The sequence below is a fragment of the Rattus norvegicus genome, chromosome Y, assembly GCF_021556685.1.
Source record: "Rattus norvegicus strain SHRSP/BbbUtx chromosome Y, alternate assembly SHRSP_T2T, whole genome shotgun sequence".
Classification (NCBI taxonomy): Eukaryota; Metazoa; Chordata; class Mammalia; order Rodentia; family Muridae; genus Rattus; species Rattus norvegicus.
The window spans coordinates 35580898-35599962 of NC_141555.1; positions in this window are offsets into that span (position 1 = coordinate 35580898).

Below are 19065 nucleotides of genomic sequence, written 5' to 3' on the forward strand. Positions count from 1 at the left end.
GGAGGAGAAGAAGAAGAAGGAGGAGGAGGAGGAGGAGGAGGAGGAGGAGGAGGAGAAGAAGAAGAAGAAGAAGAAGAAGAAGAAGAAGAAGAAGAAGAAGAAGAAGAAGAAGAAGAAGAAGAAGAAGAAGAGGAAGAAGAGGAAGAAGAGGAAGAAGAGGAAGGAGAAATAGTTTAGGCTGGGAAGATTATTCAGCAATTAAGAGTACTGCCTGTTTTTTCCAAAGGTCATGAGTTCAATTCCAAGTATACACATCATGGCATACAATCATCTATAATGTCATTTGATGCCCTCTTCTGGTGTGTCTGACAAGTAAAGTATACTCTTAAAAATAAAATAAAATAAATCTTTAAAATAAATAAAAATCAAAGTTTTCTTATCTAAGTCTAAGTTACTATGCTTCTGTAGCTTACCAGCTTTCTGTGTTCCTCTGAGGACAGAAAATCCATTCTTTTTCTATTAAAATCCAGGATGAGAGCTCACACATTGCTTGCCATATCTCGACTGTTATTCAAACACACCTTCTTCTTTTCTGGAAATAAAATAGCTTCCCATTACACTCCTATCCTACCTTCAAGTTCTGCTTTTGAGAGGCACAGCAGAAAAATGAGTTTGTGCATAAGGATGCTGGCGTTGTAGTTGCTTCTGATGTGAGAATACTGGGGTTAACACAGAGGGGTCAAGACGGTCAACAAATGACTGAATGTAATGACTATCTTTTGTTGAAATTCTGTGGATGCAATGGGTCAGTATTCCTGGAAGTTACCCAACTCACAGGTTTTCTTCTCGAGCTCAATAGTCAGTTTCTCCAACTTCTTAATGTGCTGTACTTTCTCACTGATGGGGGAAGGTTGGCATGATGCCTTCCTAGCAAACCCAGTAGATAAACACAAGGGAACATGCATATTAATGGCCCAGTCACAGGAGAGACCATGCTTTGTCCCCCAACAAAGCATGAGGAAAGGGGAACTCTACAGACACTTTGAAGCACTGAAAGAGTAAGAAAGCTCTTTTCAAGATGGACCTATTAGCTACTCTCCTACCTAAAACCATGATTCCTAGATATATGCAGGTAAGTTCTGTAGTCCATACTGCTTATGACCACAAAGCCCTAAACATGTATGTTCAAGAAAAATGAGTCTGAGATTTTGATACATGTCCGGGGCAGTATCTCTCTCTTATTATCACAACATGTCAATGACATGTACAGGAATCCTGTGAAGATGAAGTCCAATACTCTACCCTGAGTGGCGAAGCTTTATCTATGTGGCTCCTATTGGATATCTTTCTCATTCGGAGTGAAAATAAGGAACTCATAGCAAACCAACAGCATGCTTGTCAATTACTGGTGGTCTGCCCAACATTCATCAGATATTCTTGACGCTTGGTCCCTTCTTTTAGAATCTAGAGGTTTCAGACCATAAGTCCTGCTCCTAAGAGGTCTGACCCAAGCACAGCTTCTCGAGGAAGCTCCCCAGCAGTGGCTCAGGGCTTACTCTCTCTGCTTTACACCAGATTATTTATTTTGCACTTTTATAACAAGAAAGAAGTCCTAATTTTTTTGTCTCTCTCTCATCTCACCATGCATTCTGTTTTCCCTGTAAATAACTTGATAATCCTAAAAAATATGTCTGTGTGTAAACCAATATGCACTAACTAAATACCACAAGGGCAGCTTCTGTTTCCATAACACTAGTAATATCACAGAGAATACCACGGAATTTCAGGTATACAATAGTGTATCCAGAGGAGTGTCCCCTTCAACATCACATAACTACCCATTAACTAGATCTTCTCCAAATCAACAAGCCAAGTTGCCCTTTCCAGTACCTTTGCCTGAGACACAAGCGAAGACTTTCCATCACTCTCCCTTCTAAAATGGAGATATGACTGATTTATTGAATTCTTTCCCACCATCATGTACAGATATTGAAGCCTAAATTTTCAAACAAAGCCCAGAATTTGTCTTCCCCACCTTATGTTGCAGGCTGAAAATGACAAGGAAGAAAGGAAGTTGAGAACTTAGGTCAGGATGATTTTCGTTGATGCAACGATTCTACACAGTTAATCCCTCTAAGAGGACATCTTCTGGAGCTAAATGATCATTTTTTCCAATTTCCTCATCCATTGCTCCTCCTAACTAATGCTGGAGAGTTGGGATTATGCCTTCTTTGTAGCGTTGGCACGTAGATAAATACAAGTAACCAAAGACTTTGGAAAGATCCACAGAGTAGTACAGTTTGGGTGGGGGAGTAAAAAACTAGGAATAATTGTGTAAATTTGGACAAAAACATTGTTCAGAGCCTCAAAAATAACATGTTTTAGACATGGGGCTGTTTATGATGTGAGCAGCAGTTCACAGGTCAGGCTGCAGGTGCATTGGTTAACATAGGTGCAATTTGAGACCTCAAAAACAGTCAGAGAAAGCATGGTGGGTCAACCTGGAACGAGCAATTAAGAAGCCATGCTATACTATGGAGAGTTATTATATGAAGGAAAGAGACAGACAGAGAAAAAGACAGACAGACAGACAGAGAGACAGACACACACACACACACACACACACACACACTAAAACAAAGCATCAGTCATGGGGACAAATATGTAGATCAATGATAAGGAGCTTCAACCAGGGAAGGAAAATCAAATTCTTCTGTTGGGTGCCACATGTGACAACGTCTATACTCCTGAAAGGGTGTCACTACTACATTTATGGACATCATCCATTAGAAACCTACAGACAGGGAATGGTAAAGTAAGTGTAGAGTCTAGGTATTATTAAACTATACATGTTTATTAAAGCCCCATGTAACTTTTGCCATGATCCTGGCAGTCCCAGCAAAGAGAAGCAAGCCCATGGTCAGCCTGCCATGCACTTCTTGGATCTCTGAAAATTTACCTTCCATACATGCTTATTGGGCCCTAAGCTTGTTGGGAGTTGTTGAATATTCTGCATCTTCACAGGTGTTTAAGTTCTAGTCTAGTACAGTTGGATGTCAGCTCTATTTCTAATTGTGGTTCTCCAGAGGACACCTAGTTCAGAACACACTAGGGTTTATAAGATAAGGAAGTGCTTAAACTGGCAAGAAATATGTTATCATTAGTAAAGACTGTTCTAGGATAGAGGAAAAAATATGACAGAGACGCAGAGAGAAACACACACACACAGAGAATGAAAGAATATGCCTTATGTACATGAAGCCAGAAAAGAATTTGTGAATCTAGAAGACAAGGTATGAAGGACTACCTGTAAATCCCAGTAACTAAGAAAGAACCTTGGACCAGTTTTGATATTGAGGCTTCATACAGCTTGGCCTTTACCAATGTGAGACACTACATTTCCATGAGCAAATCCTTAGCCTGGAAAACGTAGTTATGGTGGCCCCCCAAAAAACAAAACAAAACAAAACACAGGATTGTCCCCTTTGTCTGTTTCTCATTACTCTGATCTCCCATGTCCCAAGAGGCTGAGTGGTCTTACACATACCCTCACATGCAGCTCACAAGGAACAGCACCTATCTTCATCAGTACTTCATCTGAGCCTACCCTTGGCCTTTGGATGGTTCTCAGGAACTGAACTGACAGGTTACATATTCCTAGCTGGGTGTCAAACTTCAGACATGAGAATCCCACTCTGTGATTGTCAACAGTTCCATTTATTCATTGGGATGGCAGTGTCACAATGGCTGCACCTGTCTTTTCATGCATTTCACATGCTTTATGTGTCCGAGTTGAAAGTCTCTCTCAGATTATTTACAGATCCACAGGATGCAGCTTGGCTTCAAAGGCCACATGTCTGACTACAGAAGCCACGAAAACAATGTCACAGTTCACAGCTATAATGTAGACATGTCAGGGTATTTCCTCCAAGTTTTGCTTTGAAGCATATTCTTTTTCTTTTTCTTTATTAACTTGAGTATGTCTTATTTACATTTCAATTGTTATTGCCTTTCCCGGTTTCTGGGCCAACATCTCCCTAACCCCACTCTCTAACCCCTAAGCCCATTGTATATGGTTGTTCCCATCCCCATCCTCCCCCCATTACCGCCCTTGCCCCAAAAATCACATTCACTGGGGATTCAATGTTAGCAGGACCAAGGGATTGCCCTTCCACTGGTGCTCCTACTAGGCTATTCATTGTTCCCTATGAGGTTGGAGCCCACGATCAGTCCATGTATAATCTTTAGGGACTGGCTTAGTCCCTGGAACCTCTAGTTCCTTGGCATTGTTGTTCATATGGTTTCTCAAGCCCCTTCAAGTACTTCCAGTCCTGTCTCTGTTTCCTTCAACGGGGGTCCCGTTCTCAGTTCAATGGTTTGCTGCTGGCATTCCCCTATGTATTTGCTGTATTCTGGCTGTGTCTCTCTGGTGAAATCTACATCCAGTTCCTGTCACACTGCCCTTACTTGTCAAGCGTATTCTTTTATTACAGATAATGCTAATCTTTCTAGAAGGCCACATTGTGGGAGACCATTTGGATTATGCCCCATCCACAGTTTATAGATTTTTTACAGAGACTTCTTTCAGTGAAAATGGTTTCTGTAAATTGCATACAAACTAACCATTTAAGGACACAAACACACACACACATAGACACAAAAGGTACACAGATACACACAGACACACACAGACACAAACAGACACACACAGTGTGCAGGGATAATAGAGATGTGTATGTTAAAAAAAGTTAGGATAGTGTATCGATAATATAAAATATGAAGGGTTACACTAAAATCTAAGACACTAGGATGGAGGATGGGAACCAATTGTGAGGTGTGCTTTCCCACAACTTGGACACATGAAAAATGAAGTAGGAGACATCAGAACTGCATTGTCAAACAAAGACAAGAAACGTACACAATCAATTGAATGCAAATACTGCTCATCTTGCTGATCTCTAATGGAAGAGTTCAAGTGTTTCCCACACCTCTCCAGCATAGTATTTCATTGCAGTGCAATGCTAGAACACCAAAGGATATTCAAGAACATATAAGGAGATGAAGCCAGAATGTCAGCATTCCCAGAGATCAGTTGAGCAGGGAGTTCTGTTTTCCTATGTCTACCTTAGCTATGCTTCAGAAAACCAAGGAGACAGTCTCCTCAAGCATATACATCTGTACTGGGTGTAATTTGTCTTCAGAACATCTTTGGCTGTAGTTACAGAAGCCAGGATGAAAACTACAAACTATGTCAGCATAAAGTTGATGTGCATATGCCCAGGATCACTGCTAAGTCTCTCTAGACCTATGAGTGTAGATAGACATGCCTTATAGGAATAGAACATGGTTGTTTAGTTCCCCCAATTACTGTTCAGGACACGTACAGAAGTCAGGAAGGAACCAGTCCCTCTTCTATTTCACTAATTGATATTTCTTCAATATAGTAGAAAACTGTCTGCCAAAGACACTGTCATTAGGACAAAACAGAAGGAAACAGATTGAGAAAAGGTCTACACCAATCCTACATCTGACAGAGGGCTATTACCTAGTACATACAAAGAACTCAAGAAATTACGCTTAAGAGAGACAAATAACCCTATTAAAATTGTGGTACAGAACTAAGTAAAGATTTCTCAACTGAGGAATATCAAATATCTGAGAAGCATCTAAATAAATGTTAATCATATTTAGTCATCAAGGAAATGTAAATGAAAACAACCCTGAGATTCCACCTCACACATGTAAGAATGGCTAAAATAAAAACTCAGGAGAGAACAGATGTTGATAAGAATGTCAAGTGAGAGAAAAGCTCCATCTTTGTTGGTGGCATAACGAACTGGTTAAACCACTCTGGAAATCAGTCTGGAGATTCTTCAGAAAATTGGAAATTTCATTACTTGAGGACCTAGATATACCTCTCCTGGGTATATAACCAAAAGATGCTCCAACATGCAAAAAAGACATATCCTCAAATATGTTCATAGCTGCCTTATTATAATACCCAGGAGCTAGAAGAAATGCTAATGGAATTCATCAGAGGAATGGATACAGAAAATATGGTACATCTACACAATGGTGTACTACTAGGTTATCAAAACCAATGATCTCAAAAAAGGCAGAGACAAATGGAATGAATTAGAAAATATCACACTGATTGAGGTAACCCAATTACAGAAAAACACATATGGTATGAAACCATCGAAAGTGAATATTGGCAAAAAAGCTCAAGTTACCCAAGATGCAGTCCACAGACAACTGGAAGCTCAAGAAAAGAACACACAAAATGTTCATGCTTCACTCCTTTTTAAAAGGTGGAACAATACTATCTATGAATTTAGAGCAGAGACTGACGGAATCCCATTCAGATCATGCCGTACATGTGGCAGAAATACATATACATCAGTCACCAAAATAGATAAGATTGATGAAGCTTAGAAGTGCATGCTGACAGGAACTGTATATAGATCTTCCATGTGAGACACAGCTAGAGCATATCAAATACAGAAGTGCATTCTAGTGGCAAATCAGTGAACTGAAAACAGACAGTAATGGGGGTTGTAGAAGAGGCGGGGTACCAGTTTGGGATCTTATGGTCAGGAAATTGGGAGGGGAAATAAGATTTGAAATGTACATATAAAATATCCAATTAGAAAAAATGAATAAAATTTGCATAAAAATTAAAAAATGAAAGAGTTAAAAGAGAAGATAACTGCCATGTAATCACAGCTATTGACTCAGAAATCTAAAGGTCGTTTTCAGGGAATGATAGAAAAAGTAATACTAGTGGAATGCCAGAGATAATGAAATCTCAACTAGAATCACTTCTCTCTCCCAGATAATGGTGCCAGACACAAACTGCACTATATGAATCCAAAGAATGGAGGAGTTTACTTTGAGGGGATGACACAATACTTGTCTTTCCCTTCTTCCTTATTTCCTTTTTCTTTTTGACCAAAAGAAGAAAGGCCATGAGCTCTCAGGAAACAACTATGCCCTGCTGAACACTTGGCTTTTGGAATAAAGAATTAATAATATAAATTCTCTGACTTACAGGAACCAAACAACAGGGAAGTCCATATGTTTCTGAGAGGCTCCAAGCTCCTTATTCCCATATGTGGTAGTGTCAAATCAAGGCTATCTCTTCAGAGATCCCATTCAATCACTACTAAGGTCTCTTTGTGCTATCCCAAGTATCACATATTTCTTCCTTTTTTGTTATACCAAGACAGAAGTCCAGCATTCTTTTCCCCATCACTGATATCTTCATCCTCTTTATTCTTCCTCCCTGTTTATTTGAATTAGAGGCCAATTAGTATACCCCAGAGGTACTGCAGGAATATCTGAGAGGCAGTTGCAGGCACGACAACACTTGTGACATCACAGAAGAAGACAGGGACCTCCAGGTTACAAGAGATATTTCAGGGAGGGACTAATGATGACGTCACTGAGACCTGCCATGGCCTAATACCTAAACAGTTTTCCTTACACTGATCAGATTTGGAGTGCCCTTTCCAGGTATGTCTCCTGTGACACAGTGGAAACCTTTACATACTCCATCTCTTTAAAGCTAGAGAAATCTCTTGCTTCATTAGTGGTTACATGTTCTGAATGGACAAAGGTAGTCAGGGTTTGGCATGGGTAGAAAAGATTTAGAAATATGGATTGGAGGAGATTCTTCTAGATAATAATTAATTCCCAAGTTCATTCCTGTGAACATATAGTTCAATTTTCTAGCTTTTCTCTGTTTCCCAAAGGCCAGTATTCTCCCTACAAATATTTAATTGAATGAATATTGTATTTCACATTCTTATTGTACATTCCTTGATAGGGGACTTTATAAATATTCCTTAATGTGTACTCAAAAATTCTGTTTTATAATTCCATTTATTGCAATGATTTTGTCAACACACTTGGCCCAGCTACAAAGTCAATATAACAGTGTAAATATTTTGTACCGACTTCAAATGATAAACTCCCAAATTCTTATTCAAAATAGTTTTGGTATATATATATATATATATATATATATATATATATATATATATATACATATATATATATGTGTGTGTGTGTGTGTGTGTGTGCGTGCTTTTGTGTGTGTGTGTGTGTGTGCATGCGTGTGTGTGTGTGTGTGTGTGTGTGTGCGCGCCACATGTCCAGCAGACTCTGAATGGCCATTCCTTCAGTCTCTGAAAAACAATGCCTCCCTACCCCTCTTATGGATATTTTATTTACCATTTTAAGGAAGGACTGAAACATCTGAATTTTGGTCCTCTGTCTTGAGTTTCATGTGGTCTGTGCATTGTATCATAGTTAATAAGAGAATTTGGGCTGATATCCAGTTATCAATGAGTGCAAACTTTGTGTGTTTTTCTGTGATTGGGTAACCTCATTCAGGATGATATTTTCTAGTTCCATCCACTTCCCTATGAATTTCATGCACTCATTGTTTTTGATAGCTGAGTAGTAGTCCATTGTGTGAATATAGGCCATTTCTGTATCCATTCCTCTGGTGAAGGGCACCTGGCTATGGAAGAAAGGTCAACCTGAAACATCTCTGGCTTTCTAGCATGCAGATGTTTTCACAATTTCTAAATCACATCAGTCACTGAAAATAACCAGGGGAAAAATCTCTGACAGAGGGATGGCAGCCATTACTGGAGAAGGAAATGGCTTTGATGTCCCTTAGAACAATCTGCTCATGCCATGGCCATTCAGTCAACCCAAGCATCATGGGATGAGGAGATGTAGATTTAGAGATTGAATGTTTTAAGTTTCCTTGGGAAAATTTACCCTGCTCACCATGGTTTACTGTTATCAGGAAATATTTGGAATGGTATACTATGCACCTATGAAAAATAAGGACATTGTGAATCTGCGGTCAACTAGATGGAACAAGGTGAGAAAACTGAAACTCCTCTTGGTGAGATCATTGAAGACCTTGAGAAAAAGGAACACTGGGCCTGGAACACTGAAGACACAGATGTCCATAGAAAATACAAGAGACATGACTGAGGAAAAAAACAGCTGTGTCTACTGGACTATGGAGCAATGGTTAGAGCCCATACAAGAGGAGATCTCTATTAACAGAAAATTTGATCCAGAAATACTGTTGAGGAAAGCTTGTTGGAATTTCCAAACCTAATGAGCCCATAAAGAAAACACACAATCTGGTTATTATAATTATAATCTATAAACGTGTATTGGGTAGATCTAACGTTATCATAACTTATTCCCAAACCATAAAACCCCTTGCTACATGTGCTTTCTCCAGGCCATATGGATTGTTTCCATCATTACTTCCTCCTCTTTTTCTTCAGCCTTCTCGCTTCTCCTCTTACTCTCTTCTGCATTTCTACATATCCCGACAGTCAAACCTCCAGTACCAACTTTCCCCTCTGGCTATCAGTAATAGGCTCTAGCATTTACTGACCATGTAAAATGGGAAGAAGGTTAATATGCGATTACCTGAGTCTATGATAGAGGCCTTGTCCGGGGGAAACCTCTTTTGAGGAAGCAGATAAATATCAGGATACAAATAGAATTTGCTGGGGGAAGAGCAAATCCATATATGTTTAGCATATCTGTCCAGTGGATTCTGAGAAAATGGGAATATTCTTCCTAAAGACCCAGTTATACTACACCTGGCCTTATATCTGAGAAGACCTTTGCCATACCGCAAGGACATGTACTCCATCATTTTCCTAGTGGATTTCTTCATAGTGAACAGAAAATAGAAATAAGCCAGATGCCCCTAAAACAAATAATGGCTACAGATAATGTGGTTCATTTACACAATGGTATACTACACACATATGAAAAATAAGGACATTGAGAAGATACAGTCAAGTAGATGGAATGAGAAAGTATTGTCCTGAATGAGGTAACTGAGACCCAAAATAACATGTACACATTCACTTAAAAGAGGGTATTAGCCATAAAGTACAGAATTCACACACTATGATCTATGGAACCAAAGAGGCTAAGCACGAAGAAAGACCTAAGAAAATGCTTGAATTTCACTCAGAATAATGAATAAAATAATGACAGGAGGCAGATGGAAGGAAAGAATTGAGTGGCTGAGGGGATGGGAAGGGAAATGGGGTTTGAGGATCATTTCTTGGTAGAGACGGGCAAGAGGGGCAGAGGGCCAAGTGAATATACTGATTCAGTGACTGTCCAGGGTGGGTACTATCTGTATGATTTGCCAGCAATCTGTGATTTGTGAGGCTACCCTGGCTTCCTTGACGGTGACTTTAGCTGAGACTTGTTACAGTGGGGATACAGATTCTTAAATGGCCACTTTCAGTAGCCACAGAGGACCCAAGTTGGATGGATAAGTACCCAAACCCACCCCCACAATTTTGACCCAGAAATTGCCCCCTCTATAAGAAACACAGGAACAGAGATGGAACAGGAAATGAGGGAATGGCCAAAGGATAAGTGGCCGGATGTGAGACTTTTCCCCTGGGCAATCAGCAAAACTGACATTATTCACGGTCCTTTCTTGTGTTTGCAGATGGGAGGGTAGCGTTATTGTCCTCTGCAATGCTCCACCAAGCAGCCGACTGACACAGAAGCAGAGGCACAGGGCTTGATATCAGATGGAGCTCAGTGAGTCTCACTGAAAAGCTGAGGGAAGGACTGAGAGAGGCAGAGTTGCAAAATGGTCTTCATGTGGGTTCACTAAACCCGTCACCTGGCTGTGGATCCTGTTCTCCTACCCGGGCTGCGTTTTCAAGAGCTGGTAGGAGACGATGAATCTAGTCCTGCAGAGACTTGATGTGCCAGGGGAGAGGGTGTACCCAGAGGGGTCCTCCACTCTCTCAGAGAAGAAGGGGAGAGGTTAGAAGGAGGGACTGTAAATGGTGGGAGCCTGGAGGAGTGTGGTGCCAGGTCAGCATTCAGAATGTTACCTGATAAATAGATACAATCATTCTGGCAAGGAGGGGACCGGGAACATGACCTAACAGGATCAGGGTGTGACATCATTGGGGTGGGGCATGACATCATGGGGTGGGGCATGACATCATGGGGGCGGGGACATCACATAATGAGGTCTAGAATTGACATCATTGCATGGGGCATGACATCGTGAACCTTAAGAGAAAATATATGAAACTGTAAAAAAAAAAAAAAAAAAAAACAGCTCGAGAGGGAACTGAGACCTAGAGACACAAACATGGCTGGCGTTTACCTATGCATGGTATCAGCTGTGCGATAAATCTTATTCCATCTACAATCTACAAATGCAGAGAGGACATAGGAAACAAGAACGCCCGTGAGGGGGAAAGCATCGACCTCTCTGAAAGGAAATCTGGAACAGATTCTGTGAGTGTTTGAGGGCGACTGAGGACAGGAGCAGAGGGTCGGTGGGGATGACGGAGAGATAGCTCAGTGCAGAGAGAACCGGCCAGAATTAGGGGACATACAGGTTAATGCAGAAATTCGATGAAATGGTTAATTCTTGGCATCTAGAGGGCGACCTTCCTGAGGATTTAATCTGGTGGAGAAAGTAGAGTCCGAAACTGAAATCCTTTGAACTCGAGCAAGCAAGACCTCAGGGGTGGGGATGGGGCACATTCAGTGGAGTCGATTTCTGAGGAGGTCAAACGGAGATCCCTGAACCACAGACTGAGGCTGGGACAGAGATTAAAGAAGGTCAACCAAAGGAGGTCTCCATCAATGTAAATGCACCCGAAAACCACGTCCTGGTCTCCAAGGTTTGTGTAGCCCTTTTTCACCCTGAGTAAGATATATGCACACCGCAAATCACCTAATACATTCGAAAAGAGCTGTGACACTGAATTCCTTGGAGGAACCCCTAACTCACTTGCAGGAGACCAAGATTCTGCTGACTGACAGTTTCCTGGGCCCACTTCATCCTTTCACAACTGGTGTGCACCTGGACACTCTAAGAAACAGAGATCAGAGATGTGTTTGTGTGTGTGTTTGTGTGTGTGTCTGAGTGTGTGTTTGTTTGTGTGTCTGTGTGCTTGTGTGTCGGTGTGCATGTGGGTGTGTGCGCATGTGTGTGCGTGGTGTGTGTGTGTGTGTGTGTGTGTGTGTGTTAGTCATGTATAAGCTAACCATCCTCACACAGACTGTCTGGATTGGTTTTCTTTTTGGAAGGTTGATGGATCTTTCTCTTTTCCTAAGAAAAGGCCACTCTGGTTCTCAACTCACTCTTGAAGCCGTGACAGGGTGAGTGATTATTATGTGTGAGGTAATTTAATTTCATGGATATAATATCCCTTGAAAAACAGGGCTCAACATTTACTTTCCTTAGTCTGTGATACCTCGAGGGCATTATTATTATTATTATTATTATTATTATTATTATTATTCCAGGATTATTCCTTTATATTATTGTCTGTGTTGTTACCAGTGTGCTAAAGTTCACTGATGGCAGAAAGAAAGATTTTTTTTCACGGGGATCCCATTGGACGGCCATGTTTTGTTGTTGGAACTGAAAGTTTTATTTACATGCTCACAAGAGCAAATAAATGCAAGTACGGAAAGTTCCTTGGTCCTCTACATGAGAGTGACATCCTCACGTAGTCCTCTGATCTACTTGAGAAACAGAGAATTTAGATGGGCAATGAAATGGATGCTGACCAAAGACCCACATAGGGAGAAATACAGTTTTTCACAGTGTTTCAGGCTTTCGGGATCGGTAGACATTACACAACCGTCTTATCATTTATAGAGGAATATTCAGAATTATTAAATAACAGAAAAAAGAAAATTTTAAAAACATATTTATGCTGGCTAATTTAAATTCCTGTTTTTGCCTCTGGAATATTATATATTCTCTTTCAGGTTCTTCTTGAAATTATGAAGAAGTGAAAATCGGTATGGGTTTATCTGATTACATTCTTTAACTTGAGTATTTCTTATTTACATTTCGACTGTTATTCCCCTTCCCGGTTTCCAGACCAACATCCCCCTAACCCTACCCTGTCCCCTTCTTTGGGTGTTCCCTTCCTCATCCTCCCCACATTACAGCCCTCCCCCCAACAATCACGTTCACTGGGGGTTCAGCCTTTGCAGGACCAAGGGCTACCCTTCCACTGGTGCTCTTACTAGGATATTCATTGCTACCTATGTGGTTGGAGCCCAGGTCAGACCATGTATAGTCTTTGGGTAGTGGCTTAGTCCCTGGAAGCTCTGGTTGGTTGGCATTGTTGTTCAAATGGGGTCCAGAGCCCCTTCCAGTCCTTTCTCTGATTCCTTCAGTGGTTTGCTCCTGGCATTTGCCTATGTATTTGCTGTATTCTGACTGTGTCTCTCAGGAGATATCTACATCTGACTCCTGTCGGCAAGCAGCTCTTTACTTCATCCACGTATCTAGTTTGGTGGCTGAATATGTATGGGCCACATGTGGCTCAGGCTCTGAATGGGCATTCCTACTACCTCTGTTCTAATCTTTGCCTCCCTATTAACTCCCAAGGGCATTCTTGTTACCCTTTTAAAGAAGGACTGAAGCATTCACATTTTGATCATCTGTCTTAAGTTTCATGTGTTCTGTGCATCTAGGGTAATTCGACAAGGTGGACTAATAGCCACTCATCAATGAGTGCATACCTTATGTGTTTTTCTGTCATTGGTTTACCTCACTCAGGATGATATTTTCCATTCCATCCATTTGCTTATGAACTTCATAAAGTCATTGCTCTTGATAGTTGAGTAATATTCCTTTGGGTAGACGTACCACATTTCTGCATTCATTCCTACGTTGAAGGGCATTTGGGTTCTTTCCAGCTTCTGGCTATTATGAATAAGAAATTCTGCACTAAAAACATCTCGACCCAGACTTTTTTCATTTGGGAGACCTTTAATGACTGCCTCTATTTCTTTAGGAGTTATGGGGATGTTTAAAAGGTTTATCTGTTCCTGATATAATTTTGGCACCTGATATCTGTCTAGGAAATTGTCCATTTCCTGCAGATTTTTAAATTTTGTTGAATATAGGCTTTTGTAGTAAGATCTGATGTTTTTTTTTTTATTTCCTCTGATTTTGTAGTTATGTCTCCCTTTTCATTTCTGACTTTGTTAATTTGGACACACTCTCTGTGTCCTCTCGTTAGTCTGGCTAAGGGTTTATCTATCTTGTTGATTTTTCAAAGAATCAACCTTTGGTTCTGTTGATTCTTTCTATGATTATCGTTGATTCTACTTGGTTGATTTCAGCTCTGAGTTTGATCATTTCTTGCCTTTTACTCTTCCTGGGTGTATTTCCTTCTTTTTGTTCTAGACTTTTTAGGTGTGCTGTCAAGATGCTGACATATTCTCTTTCCTGTTTCTTTCTGCAGGCACTCAGCACTATGAGTTTTCCCCTTAGAACAGGTTTCATTGTGTCCCATAAATTTGGGTACGCTGTACCTTCATTTTCATTAAATTCTAAGAAGTCTGTAATTTCTTTATTTTTTTTTTCCTTTACCAGGTTATCACTGAGTAGAGCATTGTTTAACTTCCACGTATATGTGGGCGTTCTTCCCTTATTGTCATTGAAGACCAGCTTTATCCCGTGGTGGACTGATATGATGCATGGGATTATTTCTATCTTTCTGTATCTGTTGAGGCCTGTTTTATGACCAATTATATTGCCAATTTTGGAGAAAGTGCCATGAGGTGGTGAGAAGAATGTATATCCATTTGATTTAGGATAGAATCTTCTATAATTATCTGTTAAGTCCATTTGGTTCATGACATCTCTTAGTCTATCTACATCTCTGTTTAGTTTCTGTTTTGCATGACCTGTCCATTGATGAGAGTGGGGAGTTGAAATCTCCTACTCTTATTGTGTTCGGTGCAGTGTGTGCTTTGAGATTTAGTAAGGTGTCTTTTATGCATGTAGATCCCTGTTATGGGAACAGAGTTTTCTCCTTTCAGGTGGATAGTTTTCCTGTCCACTGGCTTTCAGCTGTCCCTGTGGGTAGGAATCAGAAGGACCTGCACCTACGTCTCCTATGTTCCTCTGTGGGAGGGGGGGATGCACAGATGGCACAAGGTGTTTTCCTGTTGAGTCAGGAATCTGGGCAGAGAATTGTCTCCTCTGGTTTCCCAGGAATGTTCTATTCCCCCCACCATCAGCTTTTGGGTGCAGGGAGCTGTTTGATCAGGTCAATTCGGATCCAGGCACAGTCTGGAACATGGTGGTCCTGCAGTTTTACTCCGCTATATTCCTGGGCCAGAAGCACTATGCTGTTTTGTCTTGGGCCAGAGATGTGTATAACGGTGCGCAGACCTGGAAGTCTCAGTTTCTTGTAGGCTCAGTATTGTCCACACTCCTGGGTGATCAGCATTCTGTCTCTGCATTTAAGAGCAGGGAGCTCTGGGTTGGGATCACGAGGTTCAGGAGCCAGCTAGAAACCGGAAGTTCCTGGTCCCAGAGGATTTCTGCCTTTGCTTGTCCTGAGTCCACCAGTCAGGTCACTTAGAGCAGAAAAGTTTGATTCACCTCTGGTCTCAGGTCTGATGTCGCTCCTCCGGTTGACTTTCAGGTTTCTATGAGAGCCGCAATCAGAAATGTCCTGCCCCTACTGTTCCTAAGTCCCTATGAACAGGAGGCCCAGATGGAACTAGGTGTTTTTTTCTTGAGTCAGGAATGTGAGAAGAGTTTTCAGGGGTTTCTGCCCCTCTGATGGTATAAGTCTTCCCCACCCCACAAGAGATTTGGGTGTAGAATGCTTTTTGGACCAATTCAGATCCAGGTGCAGTTTGGAATGCATGAATCCTGCAGCTTGACTGCTCCTATATTCATGCGTTCAGACACACTCTGCAGTTTCGTCTGTGGCAAGGGATGTGGGCCCAGGTGGGCAGAATTGGCAGTCTCTCCTTCCCTGAGGTCTCAGTATTGCCCAGTCTTCTGTGTGATCAGCTTTCTGTCCCACAGAGTTTCCAAAGGAGTTTCAAATGTTCATTCCCTATCTTACAGTTCTCCAATCTTTCCAATTCTCCTCCAAAATTTGTTGGAGAAGACCCCTCTGATCAAGGGGAGGTACAACAGGCCCCATCAAACAAAGATGGCTGCAAAATTTCTGTGTTCATATAAGAAATGGAACTATTATTTCAATGATTTTTCTTGAAAAACATAAAATGCTATAGTCTCCTGACCCTTGCCATTCATACATAACTAAAATGCTTTAATCTTTGACTTATACCAGCATCTAGAAGCTCTCTCACTCTTTTGAGTTAAGCGTCCTGTAACTTTCTACCTCATTTCCTTCTTTTTTAATTGAATATTTTATGTATTTACATTTCAAATTTTATACCCTTTTCTGGTTCCCGTCTCTTCCATCCACCCTCCCCCTGCTTCTTTGAGATTGCTACCAATCCTGCCTGCATATTCACACCTCAACATTCTGGCATCCCCTACACTAGAAAAACCAGACTTTATAGGACAAGGCATTTCCTCCTATTGATGCCAGACAATGCCATCCTCTTCTATATATGTGGCTGGAGCCATGGATCCCTACCTGTGAACTCTTTGATTTGTAGTTTAGTCCCTCAATTTCTTCTTCTGTAACTGGACAAGAGCTCATTATGATTCACTGCTGTCAGTGCTGTCCTTGCAGCAGGAATACAATGGTTAGAGAGCCTGGACCTCAGGAAGCTGAATGTTCACACAAATGACTAAAAACTTGTACCGACTGAAAAAAAAATAGCGTGCAAATATTTTCAACATATTGCACAATGAACACTTACCATGGGATTCAATGCAGTTTCAAAATATTATCGCCAAGTTTACTTTGTGCCCAGCTCCATGAGTGAGTGGGTCATCATTGATTTTAGATTATTTATTTAGTGTTGAATATTGAGAGCCTCCGACAAAGTTCTTCCAGTGAATCTTTATTCACACTCATAGTTCTTTGTTTTTTTTTTTTGTTTGTTTGTTTTCTTTGGTTTGGTTTGAAATCAAAATATATACAGCAGAAAAGTTAGCTCTTTGCTATTATTGGTATAGTGCACAGCATGTCTGGTGTGTGTCTGTCACTCCCTCTCTAACCCAGCTTTATTTGAATTTATGAAGCTGAGATGCCATGGATTTTGCACACAGGAACCATCTTTGTTCTCCCTCCACCAGACCTCAAACCTACTGTTTCTTGCCACTACTTATGATAATTTTATATTCACTGATACATACAGAACCAGAGAATCCCAGCCATTTTGTAGTAACTTGGTATCCTCAGGGTCCTGCCATGCAGCATACATCAAATGCCTGAGTAATATTCCACTCCAAGGAAAGCCCACAGCTGATAACTCTTCAAATTATACTTTATTTTTTTTCCACATATCTATGTTTGATGATGACTCTTAAAAGCTTTACCCTCCTTTATAGCCCTCCACCCACACAAGGCAAAAGAAAGAATGGGGGGCTTTGATGGGTGTGCTGGTGGCCCTGCTTAGAAAGGTTCACTGGAGGGGTTGGGGATTTAGCTCAGCAGTAGAGCACTTGCCTAGCGAGCACAAGGCCCTGGGTTCGGTCCCCAGCTCCAAAGAAAAAGAAAAAAGAAAAAAAAAAAGAAAGAAAGGTTCACTGGAGCAACTCCCATCTGTGTTGTCTGGAAAGCAGAATATCAGTTCACAGTTTAGCAGAGGCAGTCTGTTCCAATAGAAAGTATTTCATGAATACACTAGTAGTCCAGTTTTGTAGAGTTGTCATAACAAACAGGAAATAACAGCAGTTGCACAACATACTAGAAACAACCAGGCTTCTGTCAGTAACCTGGAAAGAGAGAAGTTATATGCTGTGCCGCTCTCAGGGAATTGAAGATCAGCAGAGACTCAAGAGTCAGAAACATTGCTGCTGCTGCTTTAAGTGTTTGCCATAGTCTGTATAGTCAACTTTTCCTTGAAAAATATAAGGTATTTGAAACTTTTGCTGCTGCTACAAATATATTACTGTAGCTGAGTAATTCTGTACATGATTTTCTCCTCAATGGGATAGAGATCATTCCAATCATTTACAGCTATTGCAGCTAATGTTGAAATGGGTAATCCAATATGTGATCAGATGAGAAAAATTAAGACAGAGTACATGCTTTGACCATGTTTCCTATAAAAAAGTTTAAAAACACTTACAACTTATGAGCTGTAATGGTACTACAAACCCTTGAAACCACCTCAATAGCAGTTACTTATTCTTACTCTTGTATGAAATAAAATACAGTTAGTTAACAAAAGGTGAAAACAAGGCGCTTGTGAGTATTTAAGCCTAATGCTGTCTTTGGTTAAGATGATAATTATCAAAACTATGATTTCAAGCAAATTTACAAAAAAAGTGTGTCAGACATGGAGCTCATCTGTTAATTTTCCTGTTCTGTTTGGCCAAAAGCACACACCATCTAGTTGTATTGATAAGTCAGGTTTATATTGTAGAACATCAACCTAAGTATACATGTTTTTTCAAGCATCTACTAGCAGGGTCACATACTTTCACTTTTTTTTTCACTTTTCATCTCGAACATTCCATTTCCAAACATTGATCCCAGGGTTGTAGGAAGTTGTGTTAGGGGTTTTAATTATTTTCTCGTTCTATTTTTTTTTTTTATTCCAGAGGTGAGAACCAAACCCAGGGCCTTGTGCTTGCTTGGCAAGCACTCTACCACTGAGCTAAATCCCCAATCCTCTAGTTCTATATTAAATGTAAAGATATAGAAGGGAATATGTTAGTGGATAAACAATTTGTAATTGTATCTTATTAATATATTTCCCTTAGATTTTATTTTGTTTTATATTTTACTAACAAAATAGTTACAATTTATTGAACTTGGTGACTTAAGGCATCAAGTATAATACATTTTTAAAAATGACTTGGAGCAATATATTATGGGAACTTGAATTTTAACTTCATTATATCTTATTTTAAAGAGGAATTTTTCACACTGTTGTTTCTAGTATTTAAAAAAAGAAGTGGACTGATAACTAAATGAATTTTTGGAGGATCAAAATGATATATATAGGAAGAAAATTGTGCAGATTATATATTTAATAAACAATGATATTTGATTATATATTCACTAGATGGTGAAGCCCTTGAAGGAAAGCAGAAACTACAAATATATTTTTATAAGTCTATTTTCTAGATTTGTACTGGAAACATAATAAGGAATCACTTAT